The following is a 19,591-nucleotide window of genomic DNA, read 5'->3' on the forward strand; positions in this document are numbered from 1 at the left end:
ACTCATGCTTCCGTAAAGAAATTGTTAATGTTATCTCTCCGCCGTGTTGCGGCAACTGATGGTACAGGTTGATGAGTCTTCTCATCTTTCTCCTCCTCAACGTCCGGCAGTTCCTGCTCCCCATTGTCATCAGCCCATGGCACATTTGTCCTTACACATATGTTGAGCAATATGCAGCACACCAATGTTATTTTGCACACCATAGGTGACAAATATCGCAATCTGATCCCAGATCTGTCAAGTCTGCCGAAGCAGGATTTTAAGACTCCAAATGTCTGCTCATTGATGGACCTGGTGCTGCCTAGGGGATGATTGTCGGTCCGCTGGGCTTCCGTTTGTGGGGTTTTCAGAGGAGCCATGGCCCACAGCAGCAGAGCATATCCTTGGTCAAAGGAGGTGTACAATTAGTTAAGTGTCATGACAAGGGATGGCCCAACTTTCATGTCCATTCTGTTATGTTTCCTGATTGAATCATAAACCTTGCTTACTGTAAAAGACGTGCTAAGACATTGTATGGCATACACGCAAGTAGGAATTGGAAATGACTGACACTGTGCTACACATACATGAGTGATGTCTATGTAATGCACTTACTATTTGTCATACTGGTGAGTGCCAATCTCATGCAGGTCATCATTTGTACCAGAAAGGAAAGTCACTTTGTCATTGAGTAGACCCATGTCTCACAATCATCTATTGTATCCATTATTGGCTACTATTGCCATACCATAACTGCCTATCTGATTTGACAACATATAACAGGGGCAGGTGATGTGACATACTTCAGTCATACATATTTTGCATTGAGAGTTGGAGTCAATGTTGTTCAATGTGTACTGCCATCGGAAGGATAGTGAGTGGATATCCATGTGGGACAGGATAGTGTACATATGGCAGTGCACAGTGTCGATTATGGTGGCAGTACTACAGAAGGGGTTAGAGATATGTGTTAATCAGACACTGTACAGTGCAAATGGTAGACTAACTACACTACAGTGTCACACTGATTGTAGGCAGTGTAGGCTATATCTTCCACATGATTCAATGTGCAGGGTTCTATGGCTGCTCTGGCAGAACCTTTGAAGCATTGCTCCAAGACAGGCACATTCATCCTATGATAACTGCATTGTTGGCTGTCATGGGAGATGTAGTTTGTGCATGAGGTTGCACTTTGCTGCACAGTCTGGGGCCTTGGATGAATGATATAGTGGTTTGTGCACAACTAAACAGTGTGCACACAGGATGTGATGTGTGTATGTGATGAGTGATATAATGTAGTATGGTAGACATGATCTTGTGAGGTTCATGTATGACAATCTTTCTCAGTTTCACAGGTCTGGGATACATCTCATGCTTCATGACCATGAGATTTACATGTGGACACACAGACTAGAGACATGGATTGTATTGCTTCAATAGGGTGTTTGTATGCATCACTTTACAAAGTGTTGCATTTGTGAGGGTCTTTGACACTATAGAATGCACACACAGGGCCTGATTTAGCGGTTGTTGCCACTGGGCAGCAATGGGTGTAATATGGCTGCTCTGCACTGCACCCAAAGTGAAGGGGTGGAATGTGCCTTTTTTCCTAACATACAGCGCATCCGTGGATTGTCCACATATGCACCATCACATGGTCGTGACTAGTGACAACACTTCCCCCTTGCACCATGGTGCACGCGTGTCAGCTTACTGTCCTCACATGACGTCATGCTTAAAGGGACACATTCCGGCACCAAAAACGCACAATTTATGCAATTCCCTCCTTCTATGTGCCCTACACATGTGACACATTGTAATTGGACATGACAAACAGACATGTAATTATGCATCCTCATTTCACCTTCTCTGGGGAGGCACACTTTTTGCACGCAGTCCCAGTGTACCTGAACATAGGATGTGTGGAAATGTGTGAGATCTTCATTGGTGTTGGATGGGAAAGACCACTGCAAGGCCCATTATACATATCCTTAACGTAGGGTGAATGAATGCTGCACTTTGCTGTGGCTTGCCTTAATGCATATCTATGAGGCCATGCCATGTCATGCAGACAGACTTTGCATTGCCACACTGATATGATTTTGGGAGCTGCTCCAGCAGAGCATCATGAATAGTGATACACCATCAGCACAGTCCACTTATACATCTGGCCTATAGTGTTGTAGACGGTCTCGGCATATGTGACTTGTAGGATTATGTTGCGCATATGCCATGTAGTATGGCGCAAGTATGTAGGCCCACACCAACTACATATGCAACCCAAGACTGATATGTCGAGGTATTCCTTCATAACTGACTCCCATGTGGTCGGTCATTCTCAGAGCTACACTAAGTCAGTAAACACCTCCAGCCCTGGTCCTCACTGCATACTGTCATAGTCTAGCTATGAGAATCTTTTGAGTATAGTTTCAGATGGCCTAACTTCCAGCTTCAAGAATTTTCATATCCATATTTAGAGTGGATTCAAATAGTCAAATTTCGTTCCTGAAGGCACACGTTTCAGATATCGGCTTTTGGAAAGCAAATCCTGTTGTCAAATAATTTGACAATGCTTCCCCTTGCTGATACCAGCAGTTATGCCAACTAAGAAGGTGCTTTTAGAAGAAAACAGGAGCATTAGGAAGCAGCAGGCCAGAATCAAAGGACTCCCAAGTGAGAAGAGACAACTCTTGTGACAAACAAAAAGCCAGTGAAAAGAATCGAGAAAGCAGAGCCTCAGCAAGAGACCCAGGCGATCCTGGAGTGGGCAAATCCAGCTAGAGAGGGTGGACTTGTGAAAAGGGGTTAGCTCTGTGAGAAAGGTCAAGGCCCTGGGAGAATGCATCAGGCCATCGGACAGGGAGGGCACATTCTGGAAGAGTAGTGTCTCGGCGAGACATTAAAAAAGGCAGAAAAGCAAAGAGGTAAATCCAGCTGAAGGAAAAGGTACAGGTCTACTTTGAAAGAAGACATTGAAAAGTCGAAGGCTCAGTGAAAAGTTGAAAAGTTGAAGGCTTAAAGTAAATACAATGGCACTCGGAGAAGAGACAGAACGTGCTTTTAAAAGAAGACTCAGCGGGAAGACACAGTCTCAATGACAAAGGACCACGTCAACAAAGAGAGAGCAGACAATTTGAGTGAGGGTGGCCATGTGCAGGCCTGTCAGACGTTTTTGCTGAACCCAGGCAATTAACCAATATATAGCGTCACATTTTGGTGACTAACATTACCTCCCTGATCACAAATATGTCACAAAAAAAACTAAGCCTGCTCTTGTGATATAGGAATCTGATCAGCCGTAGCAGCCCCATGCCCTTTAAAGAGTGGGTGAAACAGGCCAGTGCGCTCCACACTCATGACAGCCCTAGCCCTGTAAAAAGGAGACAGGCTGAGTAAAAAAAGGCAGGTCCTGTGAGAATAGGGCATCAGTCAGAGAAGTAAATTCACCTTGTGAGAATGTGTGACAGGATAGGTCCTCTAAAAATGGGAAATACCAAACGGGGGTGGGTGGGGTGTGTGTGTGTGTGTGTGGGACAGCAGTCGAGGTGCATTAAAAACATGTAAAGGAACTGTGATGCTGTGCACAATGGGGGCAGGGTCAAAGCCGTGGCTGAAAACAAATATATATTCTTTACATTTTTTTCGGTCTTTCACCTTCAGGTATTTACTTATAACATAACACACAGCTTAAATGTAAAATAAATGCACATTAAGTTAATCAGCGAGAAATGCACTATTGTACTTTATGTAACCTCTGGTAGTTAATGCACTACAGAGATCTGTGCCTGTAACCAGATAGCCACAGAATTGAAACCTGATTGGAGCAGTGGTGAATAGTTAGGGGTGTAGCACAAGCCCCTGCATCCCTTTTTGGTGAAGAGGGCCTGCGTTATGGGCCTTTAAAAAGTACACTCTTCACAGCTCAGCTGGTAACTCCTTTCCAATATTGCTGAAAAAGAATAAATCTGTCTCATCAGGAAGAGCCAAGTGATTCCAATAATTAAAGCTTATTACCACTTTCAAGCTCCCTTTCAGGGGTGGCTCCTCCGCTAAGGTGGAGGTCTTTCAGAGCAGGAACATGGAAAAATCAAATTATAATAACATTGTTATTATCATTTCTTCTTTCAGAGCTACAGGGCTGGGTTGGGGCGAAGTGGGGCGGGGCTGGTGCCATTGGGGAGGAGTGGTTCATGCACTTAAGGGCTCATGGCGGTTTAACCGGCCGTCTTGGGCCGGCAAAACAGTCATGTGCACTTTGCATGTTCCCCACCAGGCTGTAATGCACAGTCTGGTGGGGAACAAGCACGGACTCTTACCCCCACATGCATCATTGTTGCCGTTTGCGATTCCTTAATTGCGAAAATTAAGGAATCGCAATTAAGGAATCGCAAACGGCAATGCATCAAAAATTCGCAATTTATTTTGCGATTCCTTATTTTTCCTTATTTGTGATTCCCAATTTTGCGAATCGCAAATAAGGAATCCCTTTACATTGATTCCTATGGGCCTAGAGGTCCATAGGAATCAATTGGAAGGCATTCTCATTTTGCGATTCGCAATTAAGGAATCGCAAAATGAGAATGCATTTTCAAGGGTGCAGGGGGGGGTCCAAAGGACCCCCCTGCACCTTTGAAATTAAACTTTAAGTACATTTTTCACACACACATGCCCAAAGGGCATGTGTGTGTTTAAAATGACACTTTCAAAAATGCACTTTTGTGCATTTTTGAAAGTTTTCGTAAATTAGCATGAAGTTTAACTTCATGTTAATTTACCACTTCCAAATTAGCATGAAGTTTAACTTCATGTTAATTTACCACTTCCAAATTGTTTAGAGGAGTAGTGTGGTCTGGTCTACGTTTCGACCCCGCATGGTGTAAGGGTTAGTTGAAACCTCATTCTGGGGTCTTCATCAGGACATTGATAAGACGAGAGCGCTTTACATCTAAGTATATAATTGAATCCAATTTCTCACTTACAGACACGGACCCGTCCGGCTGACATGCATTTCAACGCAGTTCGGTGACGAATAGAGCCACCAGGGAACTGTGACGGCCTGCACACCCCCTGTGCTGCTTCAACTTATTTGGAAAAAAATTGGATTCAATTATATACTTTGACTGGATGATTGCCATATCCCAGTCGAATTCTTCTCAATAGGAACCAATGACGGTCCTACCTCAATGGTCACTGGATGGCCAGATGTAAAGCGCTCTCGTCTTATCAATGTCCTGATGAAGACCCCAGAATGAGGTTTCAACTAACCCTTACACCATGCGGGGTCGAAACGTAGACCAGACCACACTACTCCTCTAAACATAGGAAGAAAAAAAATGGAATAAAACCTTTCCTATGTAAAAGAGATATATGGAACTACTGATCTAAATCAGACTGTAAAGGTTTAATTGAGTTTTATTGTGATTGTGTTATGGTCACAACACCTTTACCCAGTCCCCACACTTATCCCATCACACCTATCCCACCTAACTACCTTATTCTCTTTTTCACTGAGAGTGCGCTGATATATATATGTATGCAAATATTATGTTAGAACTTTGATGGATAAGGGTTATATATGATTTATTTCCAAAATAATTTTTCTATGTCGCTCGTTTCAAGTCCTATGGAATTAATTACTCACGGAACTTATTGATTGATGCTAAGTTTCCGTTCATTTTTGTGCTAAATAAAATGTGTATCGAATCATTGGACTGGTTATGATTTGAGATATGCAATGTATATACTTTGACATTTGATGTTTCTGAAAGAAATAGACACTGACCCTTTCATATGTACCGTATTATTGACCCAGGTCAGATAGTTTTAGGGTATACCCCGTTGAAACTTACCACTTTGACCACTGGTGTGAGAGAGAAACAAAAGAAAGCAGCAGGCAGGTAACGCATTGGTTGCTGTGAGGCATATGTGTTGTAAGTGTTCTTTCTCCCCTCCAAATGGGTTTTGCTTGGTATAATCTCCCCATTATTATATTGTTCGCACACGGGCTCTCTTTTTGCACTCAGTCTCTCTGGACTTTTCCTCGACAGTAATTTTCCAGGCAGCAGAGAAAGGTCACCTGAATAAAACATCCCTGCCTGTGAGCTCCCTGGAAACGCTGGGAAGAATGCATGCCGCTCTCCTCTACCACTTTCCCTGGCATTAGAAGTCTGATTGAACCCTCGAAATTCTCTCCTACAGCATCATTCCTTTTTCTCACACTGGAAAACACAACATCACTTGTCTCATAGGGTGAGAAGGGATTTATTTAATAGTGCAATTGAAATATGTCGCCTAAATTCTAGGGAGGTATTACTGGGTTTCGAAAAACTTATGTCGCTCTTTCTGAAAAAGGAGTGAATTTTTCCACCAGAAAATATGGATGTATGACGGTACAACGCATACTTTTACAACACATACCTTTACAACGCATTTTTTACAACGCAACATCCATTACAACGCATTCCATCACAACACATGCCATTACAACGAATCTTTAAAAACGACTTTTACAACGCATCCCATTACAACGCATACTACCTTTACAAAGCATACCATTACAACGCATACCATTAGATGGCATGTATGGTAAGTATTGGATAGTGTAGGGGTACTAATTACTATTCTAACTCCAGGGGGTGCAACAGTAGGGTAAGTGTTGGATAGTGTAGGGGTAAAAAATACTATTTTAACTCCAGGGGGTGCAACAGTAGGGTAAGTGTTGGATAGTGTAAGGGTACTATGCGTTGTGATGGTATGCGGTGTAATGGTATGCGTTGTAATGACTGCGTTGTAATGACATGCGTTGTAGTGGTATGCGTTGTAGTGTCATGCGTTGTAATGGTTGTGTTGTAATGGCATGCGATGTAATGGATGTTGCGTTGTAAAAGTTTCATTGTAATGGTAGTGCGTTGTAAAAGTTGCGTTGTAAAGGTTGTTTCCCGAAAATATATCACTCATAAGTTGTATAAGTGGAGGGATTATATGGGAAACAAATATTTTATAGAACTTAATAAGAACCCCATCTGCCTCTGAATCTTTTCCAATGGCCAATTGTGATAGTGGTTTTATTTCTCTTCCCTTTATAGGCTCAGAGAGTAGCACGGAGTCAGAAGAGGAAAGTGGTTGTGAAGGGAGACGAGATAAAAAGGATTGACATTCCTCTTTCATAAATCACCTGGTAGTGAGACATAAATAAAGAAAAAGTTGTTTCTGGATTGTGAGTCGTAGTTTTAGTATCTGGGTGGTTCACTGATGTCAATAGATATTTACTAACTCTTTCTCTGATCAACTAAGCCCAAAAATGTCCTGGTTATCACCCTCCTTATCGGTTCTTGTACTTTATTTTTCTTTATTTATTAGTGTTTTTTCCATGAAATGTTTTTTATAGTTGTCTTATGAGATCTATTTCAGGTAGAGTGGCATCTGAGGGAGCTCAGTTCATTGTTTATTTTGCATAAATCATTTTTGGGCGATGAAGAGACATCAGCCCCATCTTTGAGAAGATGCGCTTTTTGTGTAATGAAATGTGCCCATATTGTTGCTTTGATTGTATTCCATATAATAGCGGGGTCGACTCTATTGCTGTTTAGTAAAAAACAAATACTTCACAATATCACCGTCCAGCTTGGAGACACATATTTGCTTAAACTGGGAGGTGTGCTGTATTCTCCATCTGATTATGGGGGCACTTTGTGGAAGAGGCACTTCCATTTGCAGTATTTCCAGAGAGTGGTCGTGAAAAAGCGCTGCCTTGCAAGTGACTAAATTAGAGCTCGGTAGTATGGAAGAGACTAACAAGCATTTGCAATGCAATCGGTCTCGCCTCTGGGACCTTATATGTATTTAGCTATGCAGCACATTAGCCTGGGTGCTGAAACATCTACTGTTCTTTAACATGGAGGGAAAGTAAGCACCAAACTGCGTGACACTGCAGGTATGGGAACACGGTATAGTCCAAAGCTCTGTTTTTAATATAAAATCAGGGTCTTCGTGGTCCTATCACTGAAAAAATAAAGATTTGAAGAAAATATTATTGTCTACGGGTGCTCGTGGAAGACAATTCCTATGGACTGGAATCTAGAGAATGCTAAAGAGATTCTGGTATTTTACTAACCTCTGCTGGTCGTTTTCTTTCAAGAAAGTTAAATAGAGGCGGTGGGCAGAAAAATTAACTAAGAAAGTCCCTCAGCAGAAACCTATTCTGGTATTTTACTGATCTCTACAGGTTGTTTTCTATCAAGAAAGTAAAATAGAGGCAGTTGAACAAGCAGAAATTAATTCTGGTATTTTACTGACCTCTACTGGTCGTTTTCTATCAAGACAGTAAAATAGAGGCAGTTGAACAGAAAAAAAAGTCCCTAAGCAGAAGCAGACAAATCCTAGGGCTGATCTCCAGAGCCCACAAAGTACATACACATATAAGTATACTAAAGTATATACAAGAGGTCTGGAATGCTCGACCTAAAAGTAGCCAATCGAGGAGGTAGCCTTCAACCTCCCGGAAAAACCGGAGTATAGCCTTTCCTTCGTATGCTATGTACGCCAGGTGTCCACCTGGGCCAGCGCAGTTGTGAAGGCCTGAACACCCTTCTTGGTCTTGGATTTAGATTGAATACGCCTCGGATTAGAAGAATCAAGTTTGATGACGGGGAGGAAATTATAGCCTCCTCCTGTACAAACCCAACCGGGTAGCTGAGCTAGTTGCCAGCCTAACTCCTGTAGGGGTTAATAAAATATTGGGTTAAAAATAAGATACAAAATTAACTTATTAACGTTCAGTTTTTAAAGGACCGATCTGCCTCTGGCCCTAACTGTCCATTAAACAGTTACCTAACAACGTTTAAATCTGCATTTTTGTTTTTAATAAAGAATGCTAACCGAAAAACAACAGCAGAGGATGATAAAATGTAGGGCTTCAAACGATGGACACATTATTTCCTGTTTTTTTTTACCACAGACTAAGTGAGTTTCTTGGAGAAGTATTAATGCAGGATTGCAAATGTATTAGCTATTCAAAAATTGCTGTGTGCTTATGCTTATTATGTAGTTCATTATCATTAAGACTAATAACCATAAATTCTCTCATTGGACAAGAAAAAACACAGGCATTCCAACCATATGAAACATAAAACCCCTATTTGCTATGCTTCTTTTCAACCCCACAAGCATCCCCTAATTTTGCAGTCACCACCCACACCACTTGTGCCCAAACTTCACCCACGCATGTACTCGAAAAAAAAGCAGAAAAAAGAAATTCACCCTAGTGCCCTGTGTGTGCGAGCATTCCTGCTGTATAACGCCACCGCCCTCCTGCCAAGCGACAGATGAATTTAATATAGCTTGTCAAAGAAATACTATCCTCTCTATGTGAGGAAATTATGCAGCAGCGTTCACTAAAGTATGTGGTAAGAAAGGTCAAAGTATGCTGCATGAGGTGGTTCCCTGGCAGTATCATTTTGCTATTTCATTTCCCACTACTGGTGTATCAGCAACAGTTTCTCCTCATTAATTCCAGTTTAACAACAGAATACAACACGCAGCAACTGAAAGATGAGTGGCTAACTTTTCTGCCACTTATGTACAAGCCCCTTGTGCTGCCAGTACGTCACTTTTTCCCATATTAAACGTGACGCACCGGTGGTGCAAGGGACTTGTAAATAAGCCCCCGAATGTGGCCCCTTTTTACAGTAATCTTGCATATGTTTGAGCCAGAATAGATTTTTGTTGCAATATTCCAACTATGGTGCATATTTATTAATATGTGGCAAGTTTGGAAAATCCATAACTATGCAGACAGCAGCTAGATAATGGCATAATTTATGTGGCTCTGAATGTGGATCTGTTTCCAAGTTGCCAATTAAATTGTGATTTTTTTTGTGCTAGGATCACAATTTTATGTGGTGCGATGTGTGCTTCTATAAACTTTGCACCTCCCATTAACTTTAGGCAAGCAAAATCTGCTGGAATTTAATTAACCGGATTTATGAATTTTGGTGCAGTAAGCATCAACATCTTCATGTTGTTGCTCATTACTGAGAAAAATATCAGAGTGAGTGCTGTTTTTCGCACCCAATAAAGGGACATATTAACAATGGCCTTATCTCTGCTTTTTTGGCTTTAAAAGCCAAAAAAGCAGAGATAATCTTATCGCCCTATTTGCAAGCCGATGCTAACATGCATTAGCGCATGTTAGCAGCCGTTTTGCCGACGCCTTGCTTTACATCTCTAATAAGATGCAAAGTGGGCGTCACTGGGCGTACTCCCTGACGAACTACCTTGTAAATTATCGCGAAATCCACATCGCGATGTTTACAAGGTGGCCCTCAGGATTTTAGCAGACGTTAGTTTTCGGCGAAAACCGCTGTTTTCACCCAAACTAACGTCTGCTAAAATCCTGACTTACCTATTCACAACATAGGGGTGGATTATGCTGATAGGACCACAGGGTCGTATCAGCAAGGTTATTGCCGTTTTCCATGGAACATCGCTGGAAAACCAGCGATGTTCCATGGCAAACACCGCTATCGCAGGAGTAATTATCGCCATTGCGCTATGCGTTGTTGATTCAGCGCTAGCATGGTGATAATTTCCTGCGATAAAAAATCTATCGCTAAGCGCGACCAGCGATAATTATTGCTGGCCGTTGATAATATGCCCCAAAGTTCTTAACGTGGGGTGTTGGACTTTATCAGGTGGGTCACATCTAATCTATATCACACAAAGATAGAACTCCCTTTTAAGTGCTCTTACTCAGTGTCTTTCATGGAACTCTACCTGATTTACTATAGCAAATATTCCTGCCTTTTGTTTATGTCTTTCTGGATCGATCTGGTATCATGATGTATTGAACAATATTTTAAGAGGACAAGCGACGTGCTATGTCTTTGTTACCATCATAGGCGGTGACGCTTTTCTCTGGATTTTGAATCCAATAGAGCCTATATAACAAATGGATGTGGAAATCTGCCAATGCAGATTATATAAATCCTGACACTCTTATTATTATCGACCCATGAGCCCCGGTGTTGCACCTCTAGACTAATAAAAAAGACTTAGCACTGAATGAAAGTGTCTCATTACAACAAGAATTCTCAAATTATGAAACTGCCTAGAGGTGGGCACCACTTCATTTATTCAAAACCCCTAATGAGAAAGTTAAAAATAGATTTTTAGAGTGGAGCCATTTTAAGTGCTTCAAACTAATTATCGTGGTTTTGCATCCAAATAGGCCGCAAGAGTCTGATACTTTCATCAGGATCAGATTGCTTCCTGATATAATTTACCACAACTACCCACTATTTTGTGATCTAGAGACCTAATTACCAACTGGGAGGGATATTTAGAATGCCCCTGCAGCACTTTTACGCCGCCTTAGCGCCACTATTGTGATGCTCTGGAGGCCCAATGTGCCGGCCCATATTTACAAGGGCATGCAAAGCCACCCAGCGTGGCTTTTTATGGCCTTGTAAATATAGAGTAAGGCAATTCCTTACACTGTGTGAAGGGGACGTTCCATGGGTGTTGCTGAGTGTTTTCTCACGCAACAACCATCGGCCCTTATTTATGAGGGCTTGCGCCACCATTGTGTCACTTTTTTGTGATGCTGCAGCAGCATAAGCAATACGCTACACTGCACCCCATTTACAAAGTGACACATCTAGGCAGATGCGTCACTTTGTAAAGCCCTGCACTGCATTATACCTGTGTCAGGTGTAATGCATGCAGGGTGGGTGTCCTCGTAAAAAAGCCTTGTATTAGTGATGCCGTGAAATTTATGACATTTCACTCCGCCACTTCTCCGACTTGCTTCAAGCAGGCATAAGGCATAAGGATTGACACAGGGCCTTTTACATGGCACTCGCCCCATGTGTAATGACACATTGCAGGAGTTGCGTCAGTTTACAGACACCAGCAATGCGTAATTACTGTGCCACCAGGTATGTCAGGATTCCTGGCGTATCTGTGAAATCCTTTCCAAATGGATCTCTGTATTGTAAATACGGCACATCCATGGTGTCGCAAGGATGGCATTATGAAAAGTGTCACATTGCTGTTCTTCACAGCGAGGCAACACTTTTCATAAATGAGGCCCATAGTGTTTGACACTGCCCCAGATTTCCAACATAGTGTAAATCTTGGCAGCGCCAAAACTAGTGCCTTCCCAAAGCAGGTGTAATGAGGAGAAATTTGTTTTCCTCTTTTTGCATGTGTTGCATTCTGCAGTACACATAGAATGAGGAAAACGCCTCCTTTGATTATTTTTGTGCAGAAAGGTGCTCCTTCCTGCACAAAAATAACCCTGCCAACAACACAGACACCCTTGCACCATGACGCAAGGGTGTCTGCGTTGGTGCACAGCTGCAGTTTTTGTGCTGGCAGAAAGGACAGGAATGCGCCGCATCTTGTAGATACGGCGCATTCCTGCACTTTTCTTTTGACATAGGGCAGCACAATTAGAACGCCAAAATATTGTAAATATGCCCCCGGGTGTTTAATTTAGTTTTGCACAGGGATCAGAAGACAGATCTGTGTGATAATTATCACACTTCTGATGAAGCAAAGCTTCGCATTTGCGACTTGCTTTTGTCATGAACCTCGTTCATGTGTAACCAAGTAATAATTTGTACGTCTTACTAACGTTTATTTCATGTTTAAACGAGGTAAATGAAGCTTGCATATGTGTATTTCTAATACGATTAATTCGAGTACGTAAAATGGCCGCTGCTTTGAAATAGCTTCTGCGCATGCGTCAGTCACACTCACGTGTCCTGACGTGTTTGCAGGTTTGGAGGGAAATAGTTGCGCATGCGTAATACATAGCTTTGGCAGTAACGTGGTACTGCTCGTGCCATTGCTCTTGTGCTTGTGTATATGTAGCTAACATTTAGACTGCATAAGTATATTTTTTAGTGATAAGTTGAAAGTACAAAACCTATGATGTGTTTTCATAACGTTATTTCCGTGTATTAATTTGTTCTCGCTTACTTTTCATGTACCGCGGGAAATGGGGGTCTGACTGAGCCGAAAGCCATCTTGGAGGTCCTTACTGCGCAGGACCGTCCGCCTGGGGAGAAGTCAACCTTGGCTGGTGGAACTCAGCCAGCTGGCAGGGATGGGCAAGATGCTCCTGAGAAACTGACCTGCGAACTCAACAGGACGGAGTCATGTGTCCCCATTCTGAAACAATGTAAACTTGTCATTGTATTTCCCTGGACTTTCTCATGAGAACCCCAATCTCGCTAGGCGGTACCCAGAGATGCAAAGTAGGCATCCAAATAGTGTGTTCTGATTGGTGTGTTACCCAAATCCTACCTTAGGACCAATCCAAATTGAGGGATTCTGACACTTTGCAACATTGGGGGGTGGTACACCGTCCCCAAACTGTATATCTACCCTGGGTTCACCTAGGGAAGTTGTCCGACTTGTCTGGTTTAGCTGACCTGTCACTGACCCATCGCACTCAATAGGTGACTGAAGATACAGAGAGCTGCGGAGCACTCTGTCCGAAATTGACCATAGACTAAGGTTCTACTGAACCTTAAAGTGCTGGCGAAGCACTTTGCTGGGAGTTCGCTGACCCAATCGGGGTCTTGATCGATAGCTGCAGAGAGGGTGGAGCGCAGGCGTTGCTTCCAAACTGCGGGTGCGGTCCTGTCCTGAGGGGTTCCTGTCCTGAGGTCCTGTCCTGATTCCTAATCTGAGGGTTTCCTGTCCTGTCCTGGGTGTCCATTCTGCACCTGCTGTCCATTGAGGGGTATCCTTCCTTGAGGGTTTCCTGTCCTTAACTGACCCGTGGCCAGGGTTTGGTTTTCACACCAGTCTAGGTAAATATCGCTCTAAATTCTTTAAACTTGCACCTTTCTATTTTTCTGTCTTTTGCTTCAATAAAGACACACCTTTGCACATGTTGATTTTTTCCATGCTTTTGCCGCAATTATTGAAACGTAAAGACATTGCATATTTTCATAACGTGTTCCCATGTTCCCCTACCTGTTAGAAATCATATTTTGTATTGCAGTTTGTCATTTTCTGATATGGTCTAGAACGGCCTTACTTAAACTGTCCAAAGAACTTTTGCCCTAAATGCATAGCGTTTCCTGTTGCATCTCATATTAGCATTTCCATGATTACCCTGACTTTATTTCTCTATAGTTATGTACTTTTCGTTATCTTGATTATCGATTGTCTTATCCTTGTAAATCTAATGCTTACTGAGAACGAACTTTAGATAAAGACTTTAAAACTTCCAGTTGTCCGTGGTCATTTTACAAAGGTATTGAATGTCATTTTGAATTGTATTGGCTGCCTTTCCTTTTACAGCTAGCTCCCTGATCCATTGTGGTCATAGGTACCCGTGTCGGTGGATGGTAAGTCGGGTACTCTGAGGAATAACAGTAGGGAATTCACACAAATTGGTAGCAGCCCGTGAAGTCACCCGGTCAATGTATATGGTGAATTGAAATATATGGGCCCGAAGCGGCGAAATTATTGGTTGGGTGACCTCGCGCGCTCTATCAGTTTTTCTGGTAGCAGAGGTATGGTTAGGGACTAGTTAAAGGTTAGGCAGGATTAGTTAGACTAGTTAAGTCGGTAGCTGCTAGTATATTAATGCTGCTATAAGAGCGGCCGTTTCGAGGGACCTGATCATTCTCTTGAGAATACGCTGCTTTGAAATTTATGAATTGTTTTATCATTGTTATTCTTGTTCTTATATTGTTATATGTATTAATCCATGCATTTGTAAACCGTCTCGTTCAATGTTGTCCGAACTCCCCGGGGAATTGAATGGCAAAGTGGTGAACAGAATCCATTTGCCTTGAGGTCGCAGGCTCGAGGAAAGTTAGGTGCAGGTTAGGTACAACCGGGAAGCACTAACTAGGGTTTTCTGAATACATGTGTGAATAAATGTTAGTAACGAGGTTCATTGGCAAAATTCCAATAGTGGCGTAACCTAGTAAGGGTCACATCGGAAGAGTAGCAGGTTCATCGGAGCTTGGGTGAAAGCAGAGGGGTCCGCTGGGAAACCTTAGACTCGGATATATCCCGGAGAAGTGGATGAGTTTAGGGGAATAACAGGTTCTCTGATGCTAGAGTGAAGGGTAGGCGGAAGAGATCTACCCGCAGCGTGTGAAAAGTAAATGGAAGTAGTTTACTTGCAGTAAAATAACTCTTTCTCTGTCTAGACACTTGAGCACTGTGGCGAATGTGTATTCGTTGTAAAATAACCAAGCACTAAGCACTTTAGAAAGAAAGAAAGAAAGTTTCCGTTACCTTGTGAAGGGAGGGAGTCAGCCGCGAAGCGTCTCTGACGTCACTCCGTGCCGCGCTGGGATTGGTAGAAACAGCGGGCGGGTAGCGGGGCTGGAATTGTAAAGGAGGGGTGAGCGCCGAAGAGTGAGAACTGTCTCACGAAGGGGCCGCGCACCCATTGGTCGAAACTATTTGAACACGTGCACCCCATTGGTCGCACGGAATTGTAAGACGCGTTCTGATTGGAGGTAACTTTGTAAACAAAGTTAAGCATAGAAATCGTATGTGGCACTCGTATTCTCCAGAGACTAGACCCGATCCAAGAAATCAAGGGTTTGAAAGGGATCAGTGGAAAGCCAATAGATACGATATTATGTACGGAACTAAGAGAAAAATGTCCCTTGTAAATAGGGTAAAGAATTACTTCAAAACGGACAAACCGATTAAATCCAGAGAGGGCGTTATTGTACCACCACCCAATACTCCCGCCTCATTCATGATGTTTGACCGAGGGTACAATACCTGTGTATGGTTAGAAAATTGGGTAAAGTACACAAAAGATGACGGAATATTGGCTTTTCCGTTAGACGGTACTTTCAATGGTAGGATTTTATTTAATTTGAGAACCCGAATGAATGAGTTGCATCCCAGACCGATACTAACGCAGTATGAGGCATTAGAGGAATGGGAGATTGAGGCTTTTGAAAGAGAGAAACCCCGGATGGACAAAGGTCTGACCAAGTGGTACCCCAGGCTGAAACAAGAGACCAGGGATAAAAAAATGAAACAGTGGAGACAGAGCATGATTGTTGAGGGTCTGTTTCCCATGATGCCAGCATGTACCCCTTCTGCGGGAGAGAAAAGGACAGAAAAGTGTAAGCATTGGGGGGCTCTTGGGGAGTCAGACGATGAATTATTAGATGACATTTTTACGCGAAGCCCGCCCCCTTATAATGAGGGAGCCCGACCTTCCAGTGCAGGAGAAAATCCCCAGCGTCCATCTATTAAGGAGGAGGACAGATCCCTAAGTAGGGGGGGAGGTGGTCAGGTACTGCCCTATTTTGAGAATCCCGGACCCGCGGAGGTAAGAGAGATATATCCTAGAGTGCTCGTGAGCCCGGAGGAAAAATATTCCAGCAAAGGAGTCTTTTTCCCCAGACCTCTTTATGAAAACGAAGAAAAACCATTAAGTTCAGGAATGCCCTTTTTACAGCCTCCATATGGGGAAGAGCGCAGGTCATTTGGCACAGGAACTTTGTTCCCTAAACCAAATTATGGTGGAGGACCAAGTGAAACGCATCCTACTGCCCCGAGTTTTACCCCTCACCTGACCCCACAGGTGATACCTGACCGAACATTAGGAAGAGTACTAGATGAAAGGGAGCAAGAGGCCCTAGCTAGACAGAGAACAGAAATAATTCAGAAAATCTCCCAATTAAATGCCAGTCCTGAGGCTTTGACTATTCCGGTAACAATCGGACCAGTGGTTCCGTTGTATGGGAATAATCAGGGAAGTCCAAACCCTCCAGTTATTAACCCAATCATGGCCCCACCAGGCAGGAGCCCCTACTGATAGACGATCAGTCCAGTGAGTGCGAGTCCGAAGTTGTGTTCTTGGACCTGCCAAACAAACAGACCGGGAAGGGAGTGCAGAAGAGGCATAATCCTTTTAATGCGAAAGAAATTAAATTAGAATCAACGTCAGGTACTAGGAGTGTCTCTCTGGTAACTCCGGAAGAAATTGAAAATTGGAGTCGTGAATTAGAAAAACAGACTCCGCAAACGAAACCTTTAGACCTCTACAAACTGAGGGTAGAAATAGAGGAATTAATGGCAGGAAATGTGGGATTAGACAGATTAAATACCTACTCTGAAGAAGAATTGCTGTTTATGTGTAAAAGCCTTACCAGAAGTACCAGAGTGCTCCACGAAAAACTGACAGACACTGCAGCTAGTATGGGGGTAGATATTTCAAGATCCAAGCCCTTGCAAAAACCTTACAGAGCTGAATTCTCAGACAAAGATATAGAGAACTTGAATGTGTCAGGGAAAAAGTTGCAGATTAAAGAGTTGCTAGCAATTTTGCAAAAATGGGGAGACGTGGAAAAATGGAAAAGCAGGTGGGCACGAAAGAAAGATGAGGCTCGATCCAGACAAGCGACCCCTGAGTTCGCTTTGAGAGAAGTAGACAAGCCCGAAACGTTATGCCCCATGCGTGAAGTACCAGGTGGGAGGTATGTGCACGTTCCATGGTCCAGACAGGATATTGTGTCCTTTACTAACGATTTCCCGAAATTGCGCGAAAAGCCAGTTGACTGGTACCGGCAAGTGGAAAGGTTCGTAAAGGTGCAAAAATGCCTGTGGAAAGACCTGGATGGATTTTTTGATATTGTGGTCCCGGTAGATCTATGGACCGAGTGTAAAATAGCCATAGCCTGGCCTAGTGAGGAGTACCCGAGGGACTCTAACACAGGGGAACCGTCGATTGAAGTGATGAAAAAATATGAACAAGTAATTCAGCATTTGAAAAATAAGGTGCCCGCAAAGGAAACAGATTGGACCAGGATAGATAGAACAACGCAGGAAAGAGACGAGACAGTGCACTCCTATTATGAAAGGCTGTTGCAGGTGTTTAAAACATACAGTGGTATAGATAACATCGAGATGAAGGATATGACGCATTTCATTTACAGGTTTGTAAATGGTTTAAGACCCGAAATTTGTCAGTGGATAAAGGATAATAAGATCTGTTGGCATACCAAAAAGGTAGACGAAGTCCTGCGGTACGCAAAGTACTGCGAGGACGAGATGGCAGAAAAGAAAAAGGCTCTCAAGGAGAAGGTTATGTGGGCTCAAGTGAAGCTCGCAGAACAGCAGGAAAAACAGTTGAGTAATATGGTCAAAAACACTCAGAACCAAGGTCCTGGGGGTGGGGGAGGGGGTAAGCCCCGGCCCAAAATGAGCAGGGAAGAGGCTATGAAGAAATTTCCCTGTCACCAGTGCGGAGAAATTGGACACTGGCGAAACGAGTGTCCTTATTTGCCTGACGATAACCCCAAAACACCTGATTTAACTCCACAGACGCAGAAAGAAAGACCAAGAAAGACTCAGCCACAGATAAAAACGATTCAGGTGCCCCGAGCTCCAAAGCAAGCACATAAGGGAAAAGCCACAGAGGGTGATGAGATAGAAGTCTGGGAAAGCAATGAGAACAAAAATGCAGCAACTTCGCAGTATTTGTTAAACGATACCTTCCTTTGTGATGACCAGTACTGACGGGGCCTGAGAGGGGAGGACGAGGAGTGCGTACTTGGCGCCTCCTTGCCGGTAGACCAGTCCGGACCATACATTGAAGGAAAGGTTGACGGAAATGATGTCACTTTTCTGTTGGACACTGGCGCTACCCGTTCTACTGTGAGAACAGTGGACGTTCCAAACCTACCCCTCTCGGGAGAAGCCATCCAAGTAGTGGGTGTATCTAATCAATTGATTAGTACTCCTGTTACCAAGCCCATGGAGATCTCAATTGGAAACTTTAAAGAAATGCATAGATTTGTCGTTTGTGACACCAGTCCAGTGAACTTACTGGGACGTGATTTGCTGTGCAAAATGAACTGTACCATCTTTTGCACACCAAAGGGTGTTGAAATTCAGACCCCAGATGAAGATGGCATTTATAAATTAATGTTAATCAGACCTGACTCAGAAATTAAACGAATGAACATGCAGGATTTACCGCAAGAACTCCAAGAAGCAGTGAAGCCAGAGGTATGGGACTTTACTGGAAAAGATGTAGGGTTAATGAAAAACGTGGACCCCATACAGATAGCAATAAAGGACAATGCTGTATACCCCAATACTAAACCCTACAGAATGAATGCAGAAGTGAGAGCAGGTGTTACCCTGGAAATACAGAAATTGCTAGAAGGAAACATCATACAGGAAGTAATGAGTAGCCCATGTAACTCTCCGATTATGGGCATCAAGAAGCCTAGTGGCAAGTACAGAGTAGTGCAGGACCTACGAAAAGTCAACAAGATAGTGGTCCCTTGCTGCCCTATTGTCCCGAACCCAGCGGTGATTCTGTATCAGATTCCCTGGGATGCTGAGTGGTTCACTGTGATAGACCTGTGTCATGCATTCTTTTCCATTCCCTTGCATCCAGACAGCAAATTTATTTTCTCATTTGCCTTCAATGGTCATGTGTATGTCTGGAACAGGGTCCCTCAAGGGTACACAGAGAGCCCCTCTATCTTTAATCAGATCTTGAAAAAATGTTTGGAAACTTTGGTCTTACCTGGGAACTCTGTCCTAGTGCAATACATTGACGACCTCTTGGTGGCGTCTAAAAGTCATAGGGATT

The sequence above is a fragment of the Lissotriton helveticus genome, chromosome 9 (assembly GCF_964261635.1).
Source record: "Lissotriton helveticus chromosome 9, aLisHel1.1, whole genome shotgun sequence".
NCBI lineage: Eukaryota > Metazoa > Chordata > Amphibia > Caudata > Salamandridae > Lissotriton > Lissotriton helveticus.